The sequence below is a fragment of the Rattus norvegicus genome, chromosome 4 (genome assembly GCF_036323735.1).
Source record: "Rattus norvegicus strain BN/NHsdMcwi chromosome 4, GRCr8, whole genome shotgun sequence".
NCBI lineage: Eukaryota > Metazoa > Chordata > Mammalia > Rodentia > Muridae > Rattus > Rattus norvegicus.
The window spans coordinates 135,198,467-135,218,436 of record NC_086022.1 but is presented as its reverse complement, the minus strand read 5'-3'; the positions used below and the strand labels follow the sequence as shown (position 1 = coordinate 135,218,436).

The following is a 19,970-nucleotide window of genomic DNA, read 5'->3' as shown; positions in this document are numbered from 1 at the left end:
ACCAGGAATATCCATCACAGTACCACTTTCCGGTTTTTCAAGTTAGACTGTTTGCCTGACTACTTCCTCCACAGGCCCAGACAACCCTTAATTCTAAAGCTGAACTTTCAAAACTGTGACTTTTAGCTGAAACAGGATAGAATATTTACTTAGCCTGATGATGGCTGAGAAGGACCTAAGTGAAGGCCCAGTAAAAGCAAAGATGTCAAGAGGTGAGGCCCCCCATGCAGTTGTAAGTTGATCTGGATCCTTTCCCTGTCCTAAGAGCCAATCAGCAGAAAAGGAGACACCTTCACAAGCTGAAACCCTTTCATAAAGGGCAGGGAGTCAAGCTTTCAAGAGTTGGTGGCTAAATTCTAACTTATTTCTAATCAGTTGTAGCCCTTCAATGACCTAGGCAAACAGCATTCTCCACAGCCACCCAACAGGGGAGTTCTCTTCCACACTCTGACCTTTCGTTTCCTGTTCTGTTTTATTGTGAGTCCTTGCCACTTTTACAAAGAGCTTTTTATAGATCTTAAAATGTCTCTTGCTGCTTCAAATTTAGACAGGACCCATAAGAAACGTTTATTTTTTTTTCTTTTCTTTTATTGCCTAAAGGCCTCGAGTTTAGCTTGTAGAAACAGCACTAGGGGTTATCAGAAGTCCTCCATCTTTCTAAGTGAACACAGAAAACCCAAGAGAGAAAGACAGACAGACAGACAGACAGACAGGACCTGATACTTCTTATGCACCTGTTGCAACTACAGTTGAAGAATTCTCTCAAAGTTGCTCATAAGAATTGTTTTAGCTCAGGCATGCTGGTCAAACAAGAATAAAAACTTTTATACATAGAGAATCCAAAAGTAAAATCAAAAGGAAAATCACAAGATATCTGTGAGCCTAAACACATGGTCAGGAGAAATTCTCTTCAAAAAAGCAGTTGCAAGCTGTTTGGTAAATGGTACTTCCGCAATTCTAGAGCGATTTACTTCGGTGAGTCTAAAATCTTACCCAATTCTACTTTCAGGAATCGTTTTCTATGTCTAGTAATCACAAACACGAGTTAGAAAAATAAATTCCTCATAGAATCTACTTCTGCTGCCCTCAGGTTAATGTCTTTATGGTGACCACAAGCACGAAACCCAGACAACAAATGGATGCAAAACAATTCCATTAAAGCAGAGGATACTTCTGGGTCTGATGAGGACTTGGCCAGATATCCCAAAGATGACATCTTCACCTTGAGTATCTGCCGTGGGCTCTCACCCCACCTCAGATGCCTATTCCAGGGTACCTGGCTGCCCTCTTCATGAAGAAAAAGGTAAAGTTAAAAGCCCTAGAATTTAAAATCTAGAGTACAGAGGAGGAATAGTCTGAGAAAATCTTGGCAAAGGACAAAGAAGTTTCTTGCACGAAATAAAATATCACAGTTAAGACAGGATGTTGAGGTATGTAGAATTATCATGGTAATATGATATACATATTATGTCTTTACATTAAGCCAAGATCCACATGTCAGAGAAGTTCCAGGAAGGTTGTTCTGGGGCCACTGGCTCCCAACGGTCCAGTCAGGAGCCCTGGGTCCATAACAGAGACATTGCTCAGCTTTCTAGAAGAGTCACCCCACCACCACCAAGACCTGGAAATAAGCCAGTCTTGAAAGAAAGGTGATTTTTAGTCTCCCAGAACCAATGTCTTTTTCCCTCACCTAACCTTCCCTAGGCTATGCCTTGTGGTAAATAACCCTGCCTTACAGCAGGTACTAGAAACCAAATGTCCCTTTGCTATTGATAAGAGCTTCCTTAGTCAAAAAAAGTAGCTGTCCAATGAGGAGCATAACTCATCAGACCATGTTTGAACTGGGGTGCCAGATATGGTACCTTAGTCCTCTCTCCCCTCTTGGCATTGTGGGAGCAATAAGGCTGAATGCTGATCCAGTAGAAATAAGAGTTGTTCATTCTTGGGCAAGTACAGAAGTGATAGACCCACAGATTAAGAGTTGGGAGGCTCTAATGATAAGGCCTAAGCTAGGATGGTGAGAGATGGGCTTATAAAGGGAAAGAATCACTGTGTCTTTCCTGGAGTTGACTGGAGATTTCTCAGGAATCTTAGCACCACCTCTTTTTGTTACCTTTTAGGCTCTTTACTGGTAGTCATGAGAACAATTGTGAGCTGCTGTGGCTCTGGGAAGGTTCCATTTAGTACAAGAATGGAATTATGATAAATTTAGAGGTTGTCTGCTGAATGTTCAGGCACCTAGTCTAGAGCCAAGCAGTTTTTGGTAACTCAACTGAAGACAAACTTCTAGTCTAGAGGCATTGGGTCAAGATAAGTAAGACTGAGGTAGGACAAACATTATTCTAGATCATGTAGACACTACAAGGTTAGGGTGGGGCAACAAACATACTCCTCCCTGGCCACCCAACCATGGGAAGGAGGAGCTAAAGTTTAAGAGCAGAAATGATTGAAAACCTGTAGTCCTAGGCTCTGGGTTGTAACCATTAGCCCACCATATACAAGAAAACAATAGAGGAATTGAGAAATAATTCCTGTGAACCAGCATGGCTAGTGTCTGACATGGGCTTGTTATTAAATATTGCCAGATTCAAGAAACACAGAAGCTGGGGCATCTGAGTTATAAAATAGATTGAATTCTATAAAATCCAGTTTGGGTTTCTTGCACACACCAGAAATTGCAAGTCTACATAGTAGAGTAAACACAGTTTCCTCAGATTCTTATGTGTCAGCCCCTTCTGATGCTTTATGAGTTCTGCAGCACTGCGTCCTCAAGATAACCTTCAAAAACAATAGCCATTGCTTTCTCTGCTATAGAGATGAGGAAGGTGGAGTTCACAGAAGAGAATTAACTGAGCCCCCACTTGGACTCTGGACTCCAGCACCTGCATTCTCTATCACATCATGAAAAGACTTTTGATTCTAACAGGACACCTTCCAGATTGAAATGGTAAGTGACTTTCATTGATGACTTTGCCAGGACAACAGGAACAAACTGAGTGTCTCAAATGATCTTCTTCACGTAGGAATTTTGTCTCATTAAAACTGCTGTCTAACATGAGGGCCTACAGGGGCCATGAAGAATAGAATGATCTAGAACAATAGTGACATGTGTTTCTAGGCATAGTGTCCATATTAACAAATTACAGATCCCTGCTCTTAACTGTTTCCAATATGTATGCATTAGCATCTGACTGTCCATCCTGACACTGTGATCTGCTTTGGTATATCCTAGTGCAAGGGGTAAATAAAATAAACTCTGATGCCTTTCATTCCATGGAATGTGGTAGAATGTTCCTTGCCCAGAGATTGGGGCTTGTTAATACTCTTGTCAACCAGAACAAGTTAAGACTGAGTCAAGTACCCCACTTCCCAGCCTAGCCCCACCTCACCATCACAGGGCTCCCTGCACAGCTATTTATTCATTACTTACAGGCAGCAGCCAGTTGGAGTGAGAATCAGAGTAGGCAGGGGCGAGGAGACTCTGCTAATCAACACATTCGATTCACCAAGGTGCCCTGGGAAGTGTATGCCCCGGAGCACACCTGCTGTGGGATGAACCTGTGCCCATCTGTAAATGCCTCACTCAGGATCAGCCAGGATAGGGTGACCCAGCGGTGAACTGGCTTCACAACCCATTAAACAGCTGCCCTGAAATCTACAGCATCAGTCAACTAATGGGACTCAGGACCATCATCAGTTCTCTGGAAAATGGCATCTTCCTGGAGGAGGAAACTGGCACTCCATCACCTAGAGAGCAGAAGGAGTGAAGGAGAAACAGCAGCACCTGAGTTTGGACGCACCTCTCCTGCCAAGTTTCAGGACAGAATATAACACAAGGGACAGTAAAGAAGCAGTGGTGTGACACAAAACACCGAGAGAAGGAAAGCCTACCCCGCCCCTGCACTCTCACTGTGCAGCTAAGCAAGACTCTTGAACTCCGTAAACCTCAGTTGATGATATGAGTAAAGCAGTAGCCACACCAGTGTTCTCTTGCTGTGGAGAGACACCATGACCACAGCAACTCTTATAAAGGAAAGCATTTCACTGGGGCTGGCTCACACTTTCAGAGGTTTAGTCCATTATCTTCATGGCGGGGAACACGCTGGCATGCAGGCAGACATAGCTAAGAGTTCTATATACAGATTCAAAGGCAACAGGAAAAGTGAGAGACAGAACCAGCCTTGAGCCTTTGAAACCCCAAAGTCTCCCCCCAGTGACACACTTGCTCCAGCAAGGCCACACCTCTTCCAACAAGGCACACCTCCTAATCTGAAGTACCATCACTCCACAATGACCAAGCATGAAGGTATATGAGCCTATGGGGCCATTCCTATTCCCACCACCACATATGTGAGAAGGGTAACACGGCATAGCTCGTCATAAGTGCTCAGTAAACAGAGGAGGCTGAGTATACCTAATCCTAATATTTGAAGTCCAAACAATGGTGCAAAAATCAAATGACTGGAACATCATGTCATGCTGAAATATCTTTAGACTCCCAATTTGGGGCTTAGAGATGCTCAACAGGAAAAAAAATTAATAAAAAAAATATGGGGCTGGAGATATGGCTAAGTGGTTAGGAGCACTGTCTGCTCCTCCAGAGGTCCTGAGTTCAATTCCCAGCACCCACATGGTGGCTCTCAACCATCTGTAATGGGATCTGATGCCCTCTTCTGGTTTGTCAGCAACAGAATGCTCATAAACATTAAATAATAAAAAAAAAATCTAAAGTCTGATACATTTCTGCGTCCGACATTTTGGATAAGGGGAAGGCAACACGTAGTGAGGATATAACATTGGTGACAGTAAAATAATTACATTGGATTAGCAACTTTACACCAACAGAGTACGTGTGTGTGTGTGCGTGCGTGCGTGTGTGTGTGTGTGTGTGTGTGTGTGTGTATGTGTAATAGTTTTCTGTTACTGTGATAAGATGATAACCAAAAGCATCTCACGGGAGAAAGGGTTTATTTTGGTTTACACAGTCCACAATATGGGGGTCAGGGTGGCAGCAAGAGGTCAGAGCAAGCAACTGAGAGCTCATACGGTCAGCTGCACACAGAAGGTGGAGAACGAGGGTTAGAAATGGGGATGGGGTGAGGCTACAACCTCTCAAAGCCTCACTAATGCATTTTACTCCAGCAAGGCTTCACTTCCCTAAATAAAACCAAGTGTTCAAATGTTCGAGTATGTGAGCCTTGAGGGACATTTCTCTTTCAAACCACCACAGTGTCAAAACACGACTACCAATATAAGTAAAACCTAACATTTTATCACCCAGTGGGTTGGATGAGAGCCGCTTTACTGCGTTGTGTGAGGGCTAGAGAGCGCAACCACAGAGGGAATAAAACAAGGATAAGGCCCCAAATCCCTAGGTCCAAGGAGGTCAAATCATCAATTTGCATGAAATGCCTCCTGTTTCTCAGAGCTGAAGAGGAGACAAAGCTCAATCGTGAAATGCTGCCGTGCAAGCACAAGTTTGATTTCCAGAATCCACATTAAAAAGCCAGACCCAGAAGCGCGCATCTATAATCCCAGACTGACAAGGTATAGGCAGGTAGCTCCCTGGGGCTGCCTAGCCTGCCAGTCTAAAGAGCACCAGGAAAGACCCTGCCCAAAACTTCAAGGCAAAATATGCCTGAGGAGCAATGCTCCTAGTTGTTTCTCGCGCGCGCGCGCACACACACACACACACACGTACACACACACACGTACACACACATGTACACACACATGTACACACATACATGCTTCTCACAAGCCTCATCACCCTTCAACATGAACCAAGTATTTGATCAAAAGCTAATAATGACTAAAAATCAGCTTCTTACCCCAACTGCCCACTGGGAAAAGGCAGAAAATCACCACTGCACCTAAGTTTCTACCGAAGAACAAAACTGGAACCACCAGAGACCAGGGGGTCCACCGTCTTTATTGTATAATAATCCTGCATGCAGTTCTGAAGATCAAACCTGGGGGCCGTGGGGCTAGCATGTTGAATAAGCCCTCCATTCCTAGCTCAGTCCTGACAGACCCTTACTTCTCCTCAGAGCAGAGCAGCATGGAACACAGTTATCAGCAAACCCAGAATGTGTGTCTAGGAAAATGGTCCATAAAACGTCAGAGTAACAACCTTCCTCCGGGAGGTAGCCTTGAGTTCAAGGGTGGTAGCTGCGGCTGCTGTCCGCTCCTGGTTTACAAAGTCACCTCGCTCCTTACCTTCCTTATTTCACCACGTATTTGGTGATTTTACCACAGAGCCCCACCCTACCCCTATCCCCCAAATCCCAAGATATCATCTACAAACACGGAATGAAATCCAGGCTAAGTTGTTGCTAAACTAGGGCAAATCTTAGGTTCCTAGAAGATCCAGCGCGGGCAGAGAAGGGAGGGGCCGTCTCATGAATCACTGCCCACCCACACACGAAAATCAATACCAGGGAGGTAACGGCATAGAGCGGAGGGCTGATTCCTCCGGAATAGTAGTTACCAGTTCATCTAATATAACACAGGAGTGACAACTTAGTAAAACTGAGAGACTTGATGACGTCCAGCTCTCCTTCAGGCCTGGGACTATAACTCACCATATTACTGCCCAGAGTTCAATACTCAGCTCGCTCACCATCGCGTACCCTGCCCCCAGCCAGCTTGCTCTGCCCTGCATGCTTCCCTTCTCTCTCTCTGTCTCTAGATTCCTTTTACTGATTCTTAATGCTCATGACAGGATGGACCAGGCAAAGCAAGTACAACCCACAATTCCGGCCACACTCCGGGGCTCCTGGCCGAGTCTCTCCTCTCTCTTTTTGCTTTTAAATTGTCCTAGTTAGAAACAATGCCAGAGTTTTCCCCAAGCAGGGTCATCAACTCAAACCCCAACCAGGCCCAGAGAGAAGAAACTCACGCAGCACAAGAGAGCCAGGGCAAAGATTCCTGCTTCGAGCTCTGCTCGGTAATTATCCTCCACACAGTGGACCCTGAACTCTTAGGAGCGGCGCTTCATTCTTCAGCCTCCAGCTCGCACAGCAGCCAGCCTTCTTTGCTTTTTTCCATTTCATTATCATAGAAAACAACTCAAAACTCTTTTCAGGTCTACCAAGGAGCTAGTGAGTGGTACTTACTGGCTAACCTCTCACCTCGAAAACCAGTAACTTTGCAAGACCCAACAATTAGGGGAGCTGAGATTTGAACGGCAGCCAGTAAATTCTCCTGCATTATTGATTCTCGCTAAGCAGGTGGCACACTGTGTTTTCTCAAACCCAGTAGAGATACTTGTTTTCCTAACATTCAATCAATAGCTCCTGCATCATTCGCAGGGCAGCCGTGGACCTGCTCTCCGGATGAGATACGTTTAAGTGAAGCATCCAGAGTTCGCACCAGCCAGCTGTAGCTCCATCACGAGACCACATTTGGAGGAGGGTAAGCTTTACCCGCAGACTGCTTCAATGCCCTGGGGCTACGAACATCAGCCAGTCAGTGCCTTAAGAGAGGAGTTACTTGTGATTCTGCCCCCCTGTTTGATTCATCTCCTACTAACCATCTCTAGAAATGACAGGAATTCCTTTGAATTTGTTAACCCAGATTAGCATCGAACTCACGTGGAGAAGCTAATCAACCCCCAAGCGGTGTCAGTATACTGACAAGAGGCATATTCTGGGGATGTACAAGTAAACTAAGAAATGACTGGGGATGGGAAAATTACCAAAAGCTTTCTGACTGCTGCCTCTCCTGTGCCCCAAATATCCACCAACCCAAATCTCACAAGACAAATGACCCTCCCTATAAACAGGCCAGTGCATGTCGTGGTTTCAGAATGTGCCAATCATATACAGCATGGTCCAGGTACCATGTGTGACTATTCCACACTTGAAGTTGCTAACGTGACAGCCACTAGTCACACGGCCACTTAGCTAACCTCTAATAAGCATTTTAAATTTTAACCTAAACTTTCACATCTAAATTCATCTTAAACTCACCATTTTTGCTCTAAGATATTAATTCATATGTAAATAATCTCGTATGTCTAGTGGCCACTATATTGGGTAGAGTAGATCTCAATAAGAAAGGGACCACAGAACTCGGAATCCTCAAGTTTTCTTTCATCGAAGGTAAAATCATGAAGGAAAATGTAAGAGCAACTGTCAGCGTTTCTGCTGTGTTTAAAACTACTAGTAGTTGTTGGCATGGGATAAGACCCATTTAACTTCCTAAAAACTACTACCCGGCTAAGGTCTTTGTTCCAGAATGTTTGTACATGAGTGTTGACAGTTGGTAATTCCATTTGACCAGAAAGTGCAAACTGTGCCCTCTCCAAGTAGTTGGGTCAGGGAGACTCCAGTTTGTTAAGCCTCTCAGAAGTCTCCCCACCTGGACCAAAACATGCTGGACAAGATATTGACATTTGTTTGTCCAGAAGCAGTCCAGTGGGGTTTTTAAGAGGCCAGCCTGCCATCGATTGATCGGACAGTCAGAGTTGATTAAGTAGGCTCTTTGCCCCTTCCTCTCCTCCAGCAATCTCTCTTTGGGAACTTCTAGTTCATTGCAAGCATCAACAAGGGGAGGAGGAGGAGAAGAAGGAGACGTCAACAGGTCCAGCTAATCTTGTTTCTCCCTTCACATTCTTAATGAAGGTTTTTGAGAATATTTGCTTGTTGGGTGTCTTTTTTGTTTTGTTTTGTTTGTTTGTTTGTTTGGTTGGTTGGTTTTTTATTTTTTTTGGCTTCACGTTTTTAGACACAAAGCAAAGAGAAAAGATGCATAATGGTTTGTATAAACCTAGAGTACTGTTCTCAGTAATTAGCACTGTATTTTCTCTCTCATTTTATTTGGCTAGCTTCCTAATCATTTTCTTTACAAACAAACTCACACTCATTACTCCACGATTTCCTTCTCGTGGACTTTGCAGCACCACACAAAAGACACTCAGTAGATATTATCTACCGCGTTGTTGAAAAGAGTTTTAAATAACATGTTTTAGGCCTGGAAGCCTGTCAGTGAGCTCCTAAAACCTGGAACATTTTGGAGGTGTTTAAGGATCATTCTTTTTTGTCCACATAGAAATGTGCACTATACTAAAAGTCTGCACCTGCCAAAAGCACGATGAGTTACATCAATAGCAAAAAAAATTTCTTTGTGCCTAAGGAGGAAACCCTGCCAGGAAGGGAGCCGGCTGGCTTCTGGCCACCATTTTCCACTCTTCCTCTCCACCACACATAACCAGTCCTCTCTGTCTTTTCTTGCACTCGAAGCCAAACCTTCTGTTTGCCAGGGAAGCTCACTGCAGGACTCTGCTTCTGCTGATGGCCTGGTCCTGGATGCAGGATGCCCTTCACATCCAGACCGCTCTGACCTCTGTGATGCTAATTGCCTGTCTGAGCTGCCGCCCCTTGCTACCCATCATCTCTGATGGCCTCCTTGCCTAATTTTACTACTCTTTCAGAAACAATTAATTGAGATTGGCCTATAAAGTCTCCATATAAAATGGGCAATTATCGATTACTGACACTTCCACCGCTCCGCCCCTCTTCCAGGAAAGGACGCACAGGCTGCTTAATCACCTGTCATCGCTTCCTGCCAGATACAGCTGCGGCTGATCTGCCTGAGTGCTCCCACCATTGTCTGCCCCGAACTTACACAGGCAGACAACAAGAAGCCAACTCGGTCTGAGCTACAGCGGACTGGCCCGCGCTGTGCCGAAGCTCATCCCCAGTGCTCCGGAACACATTCTCAAGTCTGCAGGACATCGCCTATAACTTACAGTAATGGTCACAGAACAAAAGAGATTCCATTAGTGCCTAATGAACAGGATTCAGTCAGTCAGTAAATAGATAAATGCACCTAAGCTGTACTTGGGATATCAGTGAACAGGAAAGACAAGACCTTCAGGAAAGCGATTTCACCTTTGGGAGACATGACCCACTAGTAATTACATAAAGAAACAAAGTATAAATTTTGATTCAGGCTTCAGAAAAAGGGTAAAAAGACTTTCCATCAGCAACATGCCATTATCAAATGTGCAGACTTAGAAAAAAAATCAGAAAAAGCTAGGCATGGTGGTGCATGCCTTTAATCCCAGCACTCAGGAGGCAGAGGCAGGCAGATCTCTGAGTTCAAGGATGGCCTGGCCTACAGAGTGAGCTCCAGGATAGCCAGGGCTGCACAGAGAAATCTTGTCTCAGAAAACTGAAGAAGAGGGAGAGGAAGAAGAGGAGCTAGAGGAATCAGAATTAGTCACCACCACCTTCATGCTGAGGAGATGGCTTAGTCAATGAGTTCCCATGGATGTGACTAGGTTAAAGCCTGGGAGAGGGAAGAATCATGTCTCCAGGAGTAACAGAAAGGGGGCCGTGTTGTGTTCTGCATAGGTGAGACAGGAGACAGCAGACAGGTGACACAGGAGACAGCAGACAGAGGTGACACAGGTAGGAAGGAACAGGTGTTGGAGACCTGGTGGAGAACTCAGCCATACTTGGTCTACCTTTCAAAGCAGAGAATTTCATATACAGTGAGGCTCCTAGTCTCATTCACGCAGATTCCCAGGGCTAGGGCAAGGACAGTGTCTTCCAGGAGGGATGATGTCTTAGAGGAGTTCACAGAATTACAAGGAAAGGCCGAGGCTGTTCCTCATTTACAAAGGTTAGCCCCGCAGGTGTCATCACTGAGATGTGCTCTCGCAAGAGCTTTTCATCAGTGGTCAAGGATGCTCCCTGAATCACACAGGTGTGGCACAGTGCGTTCCCAGCCCACATTTGCAAGATGGCTGAGTGATAGCTGTGAAGCAAAGCGATGCTTTCCCATTCTGTCACTTTCTCATCAAACTCGTTCCGTGCATACCCCGACGTATACATCCCACAGTAGACTCGATTCTGATTTTATAGATGAAATTACGATTTCAGAGAGAGTACACAGCCAGAGATTGAATTTGGGGGGAGGGGGTTGCTCTAAACCGTCTGCCACACTCTTTCCTCACCCCAAGGACACAAATCTCAAATCAGATCTATCTAGGATCTGAAGCTCAGCTTACAGCTATACCACTAGCACCATGCGAAAGCAGACACACCCAACTGTGTGCAAGCAGAGACTGTGGAAGTCAAGCTGGGACATATCCAAAGGACATAACCAGTCTCCCCACCACCCAGACTGAGGTCAGCATCTGCCCTGTGCTTCATGGTCTTGGAGTTCATGTCCATCAGCACTTTAAAGTCACCTGGAACTCAGGACCATGATGCTAAGAGTCACCCCACAGGATGCAGGTTTCCTTTCAGGGTAAAAAAAAAAAAATGTAGTTCTCAATACCTAGGAGAACCTGTATGGTACCCATCTTACCTGAGGAAAGAGAGGCAGCTCAGGAGACATGCTGGGCTAGTTTCTGGAGGGGCATGAAGAAGTCCCAGGCCTGTGCAGGCTGCCTATGGCAGGAATTAGAGAAATCTTGGGCCACTGCCTTGGAATCCTGCTAATATAGGTAGGAGAGTGATGCTAGCATGCAGAGAGAATGGTGTAGTGGCAGGGGTGCCTGTGTGGCCGGACCAAGCTGTTCCTGTGCCGATCTGCACTAGAGAGTGATATACTTTGAGCCTTCATAAGACAAATCCCCACAGCCTATGGAATTACCGTCTAGGATCCCTTAAGGCGGGTGCATAGGTGAGGGTCACTGACACTGTCTGCTTGGCAGCTTTGTTCCACCTTCCAAAATACTATGGATGCACGCAAGTTTGCCATTAAGGGTCCGCATCCAATTTCAGATCAGGCTCCTTCCTTCTCCGCCTCTAACAGCTTGAGGACACTTTAGAACATTCCTCCTGAAGCTGAGAAGTAAACAGTCCCCTAAGGTTGGGTCTTTAGGGATTGGTGGCAGGCACAGTAAGAGACCAGCACAGAAATGATAACCAAAGCCCCTTCAAGTCGTACCTCTCTCCGTGAACGCATAGAAACCTGTGCTTCTTAATTACACCAGGAGTCCATTAGGAGAGCTAAACGCCTTAAATGAGGCTCCAGGAACAACGACTTTCTGCTGCAGGATTAGCGGAGAGCCTGAGACTTCGGCCAGCCGAGCACAGGATGCTAATGAGAAACCTTTAGATTATGTAGGTTGCCTTGGAATCTGTAATAGATGCCGCCTCTCTCCCGGCCACTATGGGTAAGGAGGCCCAGGGCAGCATTTCTACATGTAATTATCCTCCGATCCTCACCTTGCTACTAAGAGAACATGAACTTTACTGCGCTGTTCCTCACCAGTTTTCATTTTACTGCACAAGCCAAGGTGCATTCCATCAGGAAGATGAAAGGGTTCAGCATCCGAGCCTGTCAGCCATTTCCACTTAGGAATTTAGTGAGGCTCCTAAATCACGGCAGAGGCTCAGCTTCCGATGCCTTGCCCCTTGTGGGGGTTTCAAATATTCCCCTGCTCTCCGGGTATCTTGGTGCAGTCACGCTAATAGAAGCCATTTAATGCAGTCTTAAGGAGGTAGAGGTTTGAAGGATTAAATTTCAACACGAAGCTCCTTATCGTAGAGAAACATCCCTTCCTTGCAGATTTCCTGGATTCGAGACTTGCTTGCTTCTCGCCCAGTAGAACGCGCCATCCCTGATAAAGGGTGAAGATTTAGAAATTTGTTACTGTTGCTTTTTAATCTCAGTTCCAGCGAAGATGGGGCCATGGGCAAGATCAATGCTAATTCCAGATTAGGAGTGCCGGTCACCATGTAAAAATATCAATGGGTCCTGTTCCTTGATTCTTGGAATGCCTTGGTTTAACCAAGGTACAGCCTCTCCCTCCAGTCCTGGATACATTACTATCTTCTCACACACACACCTCAACCAGTCAGTGTGCAAGTTCTCCTAAAGTTCCTTGTTAATGGATAGGGGGATGGCTTATTTGAGGAAGAGCACTCACTGTACAATCATGAGGTCCTGAGCTCAAATCTCCAGGATCCATGGAAAATGCTGTGTGCGGCCACCAGCACTGAGAGGAGCAGAGAAAGATCCATTGGAGTTTGCTGGTAGTTCTTGCAATAGTGAGAGACCCTCTATCAAGGGAATCAATGGAGAATGATAAAGCAAGACACCTGATGTCTTCACTTAGCCTCCATGCACTAACACACACACACACACACACATACACACACAGAGAGAGAGAGAGAGAGAGAGAGAGAGAGAGAGAGAGAGAGAGAGAGGAATATGCAATGTTTTCTGTTACAATTCCCTGATCCTGTGCTCATTTATTCATTTATCCCCAGTGCCTGCATTAACTCTGGTGGATTAGCACTGTTCTATACCATTACTATAACAAACACCAAGGCTATGTATCAGCTTAAAAATCAGAAAGGTTCATTTGGGCTCACACTGGGGATATTTCAGTTCATGACTGACTATTGCTTCTGGTCCTATGGCTGCACATCACGGTGGGCCTGTATGATAGAGTAAGCCCTTTACCTCCTGACTAGAACAAAATCCAAAAAGAAAAGAGAGAACACCCTATAACCAAAAGACCTCTCACGAGGTCCCACTTCTTAAATGCTTCACCACCTTCCAACAGCCACCTGGGGAACAAACACCCCACACAGGAGCCAGTGGGAGTCACTTATGCAAATGAGAGCAGTGACTTCATCCTAGTTTAGACCCTCCTCATCAGCTTCCTAATTCATTTCTTTAATGTTTCATTAAGGAGCTCTTACTGCATAGCGGGACTGAGTGCTGGCTATAGGCATTCACATGCCCCCATGGGGAAGAGACATCACACAAAAACATACATAAATTGTTGTTGTGTGACAAATAAAAATGCTACCTAGGTTGATGGGTGTAGCATGTCGCAGAGGTTCAGTTGTTGGAATGTGTGGTGGCTTGAATAAGAATGGCTGCCACAGGTTCCATGTATTTGAATGCTTAGTGTCAGGAGTGGTACTATTTGAGAAGGACTAGGAGGTGTGGCTTGTTGGAGTAGATGTGGTCTTGTTAGAGGGAGTGTGTCACTGAGGGTGGACTTTGAGGTTCAAAAGCCCATGTTATGATCAGACTCATGGCTCCACCTGCATATGTAGCAGAGGATGGCCTTGTTGGGCACCAAAGGGAGGAGAAGCCCTTGGTGCCGCCAAGGCTGGACCCCCTTCCCCCTAGTGTAGGGGAATGTCAGGGTAGAGAGGTCAGAAGGGGTGGGTGGTTGGGTGGGGGGAAGGGGATAATATTTGAAATGTAAGTAAAAATATCCAATTTTTTAAAAAGCCCATGTTAGATGCAGTCCCCTACCCACTCCTGCACCTGCCTTTAAATGAGGATGTAGCTCTCAGCTACTGCTCCAACAACATGCCTGCCTGTGGACCATCATGTTTCCTACCGTGAAGATAGTGAACTCGACCTCTAAAACTGTAAACAAGCTCCCAGTTAAATGCTTTCTTTTATAAGAGTTGCCTTGGTCGTGGTGTCTCCTCACAGCCATGGAAACCCTTACTAAATTAACATGCAACACCTATTTCATCCTTAGAAGACCTAAGAGCTTAGCATCTGGTAAGGCCAGGGACCTGGGGACTCCCAGCCATACCAGCTGTAAACTTCAGACGAAACACAGAAAGAAACGTAAGAGTAATGAGCTGACTGAGCTGCTACAGCAGACATGGATGCTCCAAACTGGGGAGAAAAGAAAGGAAGACCATTTGCCAGCCGTCTCTATGACTTAAAGCCCAAAGGCAGACTCGGGTCAGCTATACTGAACGAATGAAGGCATTCATCACTGTGAGGGGCTTTCCAGAAAACGTAACAATGGAGCGTAACCTTTTTCTGCCCAGACTGTTTAGTTACAATACACCTTTTCAATTTATAAAAGCAATAAGTGCTGCCATTTTTAAAATATCAAAAATCAAAATAAAAGAATAGCAATTTTATTGTTAATGTGCATACATTTATCCTTTGATTTAAAAAGATATATTAGAAGCCTACCAAAGCAGAAGTGATTATCTAAGAATCACCTGGTGGTTTTCAATTTTTCTACATTTGTAGATGTTCTGAATAATCTCTATACCCCTAGACTAGAGCAGCTCTTGGGCCTCATCAGAGAAGTTTCTTTGTGCAGTGGGTGATGGTTATCACAGAGACTCACAACTGGTCAAAGTGAAGAGAGTGAGTGTGTGTGGATTACTCAGCCACAAAGGGGGACATCTATATCATACCTTGGCCCTGTGGGGCTCAGGAAGAGATGGACAAAAGACTGGAAGAGTCAAAGGAAAACCTAAGAAACACAATGATGGCAAGTCCTACTGCACCCGTGAACTCACAGCAGCTGCCTTTTGCTGCTCAAGATCAAGCCAGTCAACATGAAAGCATGGAGGGGGAGGGGCTCAGGAGTCCCTGCCCCCAGCTAAGGAGATGCTAAGAGTTGATGTTCTGCAAAAGTGGGAAAGACTTTTTCTTTAAGAGCATGACCACATTCCGATGAAAAGACAGCCCCACGTGAATGAGGATAAGCAGCACAAAGGTTTTGTTTTGTTTTGTTTTCTGTCTTTTGTTTCTTTTATGATATTAAGTTTAATGTTGCAGGGGAAGGGATGTCTCTGGGAAGATTGAGGGGGAGGGACAGGGATTAAACATGATCAAAATATATACTATGAAATTCTCAAGAATAAGGTATTATTAAAATTATTTTGAACAACTAAACTAATATTATGGGTAACAGTTTGTATATATGAATATACGATATAGTCTTAAATGTAACTCGATGCATGTAACAAAAGGCAGCTAGAACACTGTGCCCCAAGACAGGTATATACGTCAAGTTCTTGTTCTTTGGTTCAGTCTGGCAGGCCTCTTCCCGAATTATGGTCCACGATGTTTCTCCCTAATTTGTGGGGAAAGAGATCATATAAGCTGACCTTGGAGCCCAAGGACCCAGCTTGGACTCCTGTTGCACCACCATTCACTCTGCTGAGTCTCCTTGTGTCTGACACACAAAGTGAAATTTGCAATGGGTCCCGAGTCTTAGGGTTGTCATTCAGATCAAGAGAATTGATTTTTCTAAAGAGCTTAGAGCATCATTGGGCACTTGGCATTATTTAATAATGTTTATTACATAAAAACTACACGGAAATTATCCTAAGGAAACAAGTGAAAATATTCACTGAAACATCTAAATAGAAAAAAGAAGGGAAGAAAGAAAGAAAGAAAGAAAGAAAGGAAGGAAGGAAGGAAGAAAGAAAGAAAGAAAGAAAGAAAGAAAGAAAGAAAGAAAGAAAGAAAGAAAAAGAAAGAGAGAGGCATTGCCAATAAGGGGTTAATTAGGATTTCAGGTTCAGAAATCAGAGTACTCAGCTTCACATCCCAGCTCAGTCACTCGCTAGCTGGATGGCTAAAGGCCTTAATTCCTCTGTGCCTCCATTTTCTCGTCTGTCAAATGGAGCCAATGAAAGGTACCAAGTACCTAGTTATTTAAAGCCCTATAAAGCTCTCAGACAGCATCTGGAATAAAGGATGCTCTGTAATTAAATATGCACTCTTACAGCAGGATGTTGCTACAGTAATGGTTCATCTATGTACAAACAAAAAACAACTGAGGGGTAGGAAGATGACTCTGTGGATAAAAGCATTCCCTGTACAAGCAAGAGGACCTGAGTTCAAATCCTCAGCATCTGTGTAAAATGCCAGGCTCCCCAGCACTGGGAGACAGAAGCGAACAGATCGGAAGAGCTCACTAACCATCCAGTCTGGCCTGAAAAGGCGAGCTACCAGGTCAACAAGAGACCCTAGCTCGGGGTAATAAAGCTAAAAGTGGTTGAGGAAAACACTGCTCTGGTCTCTGCATGTGTGTGCATGACCGTGTGTGCCTGTATACTCACGTGCATGCAACACACACACACACACACACACACACACACACACACACACAAATGGTATGCACCTGTGAATCTCAGCACCCCTGAAACTGAGGTAGAAAAACAGGAGGACTCAGAAGCACCTTGGCTACATAGTAGCAAGTTCAAGGCCATGCTCCAGCTTATATCAAGACGCTGACTCACCAAAAGAAAAATAAGTAACTAGGTAAGTGAATAAGCAAGCAAACAAATAAACGTCAAGATATATAACAGCAAGTCTGCCGCATATGCTTGAGCAGTGTGAGCCTTGCAGAAGACTAAGGGACCAAATGGAAGCCATAAGTTCCAGGGGAAGCTCTGTCTCCATCCTTCACACAATGGCACCATGCAGGTGCCAGCTGGCTCCCTGATCCTCAGGATCCCGTTCCGGTGGAATTAAATAGGTAGCTGGGTGTGTGGTGGTTTTGTTGTAGTTTGGTTTTGTTTATTGAGACAGGGTCTAGTATGTAGCCCTGGCTGTCATGGAACTTGATGTATAGAACGTGTTAATCTTGAAATCACATAGACTCACCTGCTTCAACACCACAGTCCCGCACCCTGCTGCGCGTGAGTGTGCACACATGTAAGTAAGATCATGGGTTTGAGCTGTCATTGTCCTCTCTCAGAGAAAATGATGCTCTTCTACCCTTCTCATTCCATAAACACCGATGAAGTTTGGCTATGCAATGTAGACAGGGCTGATCGGTGGTTGAGGAAGCAAATCACGACACAGTATTAGACAGGCAGCACCCACTGACACACACGAATACAGGCCAAGAGTCTTTGGTGGAAGCCGGAACTTGAGCGCGTAAGGCAAACCGTCTCTGTACCACACGTTGGATGCTGTTTCTGTGTCTGTCTGTGTTCATAGGAATCTTCTTAAAGTTTTTAAATGTTCGTAACTTGAAGACTATTCCTTGGTGGTAATACTGTAGGTCCCTGTTTTCTTTTTAACTATTTTCTATAATGAATGCATATAACTTTACATTTCGAAAGTATATTCAGGAAATTTAAGCTACACATCACTCATCCACACCCTTGGTTATATTTCATTTTAAAAAAAAATAGACTGGTAAAATATCACATTTATTGGAACAGTTTGCAAGTGAATGTTTTACACGCCCTCTGCCTTCTCCCTTACCCAAACCAACACGAGACAGTGGAAGGTTTATGTTGAGCAAACAACTCAATTTTACCAGGTAGCAGATACGTGCCCCTGGCACAGTCATCACAATAAGCTTCTGCCATGGCGCCAAGCTTACAGAGCCTCATTTCCAAGTTCCAGTTATGTCATGTCGCCAGTGTCCCTCAGGAGTGCTCGGGGAGGCCACTGTCTTGCTTACAGATTATTTTTACCCCTTACATTCCCAGCTGGGATGCACTCAAATATTTTCATAGCTAGAGCAGAACAGGAACACACACACACACACACACACACACACTACTGCAGAAATACAAACCAGATATTAAATACAGATCGCACCCTCCAGACTGTCAGCCTGAGGAATGATTAGGGGAAGCGCACCATCCCACAATCTCCAACGTGTTAAAATAATTTAATTGGGTATTTCATGGCACATTTTGCATTATTATGGCTCCCTTTGGAGGCAACAAATGATTTGCTTCAGTAATATAGAGTCCCAAGTAGTGGCATTATGTGATTAAGTAAGTGGAAACATCGCCCATTAAATTCAGCTCAGCCATGCTTACATCCATCTTCTTTCTTTCTTTATAATTTAAATTTTCCTGCCCATACACAGATTCACCTGAGACCATTTTTAAGTCATCTGTTTATGCGACTTTCTCTTCTTGCTTTTTATCCAATTACTGCTGACTTTCAAGTTTCAGAAGTGCAATTTAATTCTCCTTTGTTAAGTGAATTGACCGTTAGGTTCTATATGTCACAGGAAGGCTTGCACTCAATTTCCATATTTACAGTGGTTCTCCAAAACATTTCAAAGGGCTTGTTTTGTGGGCCTCATAGCAATTCGGGTTTATTAGGCTTGAGCACTTGATTGGAACTCGCATAGCCATTAACCAGCGGTCTCATTGAGCCTCTCTGCTTATTAAGTTCAACCATGTATCAGAGGGCAGTGGGAAATAACTTGAAAATTCTAGAACCAACTTTCTTAACCTTACTGAGCCATTGCCCCTCTGCCAGAATATAACAAAAGGTATAGGTCCTCTCCGCCAAGCAAGCATGGATTTTTTTTAAAGTTTTATTTTTGTGTTATTTTTTAAAGGTTGCATATACATACATATCCTACCTAGCAGTTCACAAGACTCACCCTTACTCTTCCCCTATAGAGGTTTCTCAGACAGGGATGATTCTGCTCTCCAAGAGACATGTGGGTTGGTTGTTCTGACTAAAGAGGATAAGGTCCTGCCAGACCCCAGAGTGTAGAAGCCAGTGACATTCACGAACATCCCAAAGCACACAACATCCTTTATAATGCGTAGACTTAATTGATCTGAAACACCTAGAGTTCCCAGTTAGGAATGATGATTGAGAGAGGAGATGCCAATGGTTCTTATGAAATATGAAGACACTGCCTACAGTAAACATGTCCAGAGAATCACTACACATATGGGAAATCACCCGCTCAACCAATTAGCTAACAAAAATTTTACTAAATAAATGTTAAGTCACATACAACAGCCACCGGGGACATAGAAGTAAGGCGCAACCTCTGCCATCTGTAGATGACACTGTCCTGGCTTACTAACATCAAAACCCCATCCCTCATATAATAAGCACCTTACATTGTAGGACTACAAGTTCGAAGTCATCCTGGCCCTATGTAGCGATGGAGACCTTGTCTCAAAAGTTAAGTGAACGGGCGGAGGACTGAAGGAATGAATAGCAAAACTAAAAACATACCATTTTCATTGCAATGTGAGGCACGTATTATACAAGGGATGAGGTTGAATGCTAGTAGGGCAGGACTGTGTTGCTGAGGATAATGAGTGGGTACCATTCTTTGCTAGACCCGCCTCCTACCACTGAGCAGGGCTGGAAGTTGGCAAGCTTGGTAGATACTGGGGCACCACATCATTCTGCTATATACACATAAACATAAACATAACATAAACATAAACAACCCCTAAGAAATAACTTCCTGAATACTGCAGGGTCTT

General features: G+C 44.5%; 1 long non-coding RNA gene across 2 annotated transcripts; it reads left to right on the top strand.

The window, feature by feature from the left end:
• Window positions 1-2,183: 2,183 nt before the first annotated feature.
• LOC120102356 (uncharacterized) lies at window positions 2,184-9,838 on the top strand. 2 transcript variants are annotated; one of them, XR_005503803.2, is made up of 4 exons: window positions 2,184-2,325; window positions 2,815-2,947; window positions 7,314-7,416; window positions 9,528-9,838. It is a non-coding gene; the product is annotated as an uncharacterized LOC120102356 (long non-coding RNA). The 2 variants fall into 2 exon arrangements; XR_010066242.1 differs by lacking the exons at window positions 7,314-7,416; window positions 9,528-9,838 and adding an exon at window positions 3,511-4,731 and having other exon boundaries at window positions 2,193-2,947.
• The last annotated feature ends 10,132 nt before the right edge of the window (window positions 9,839-19,970 follow it).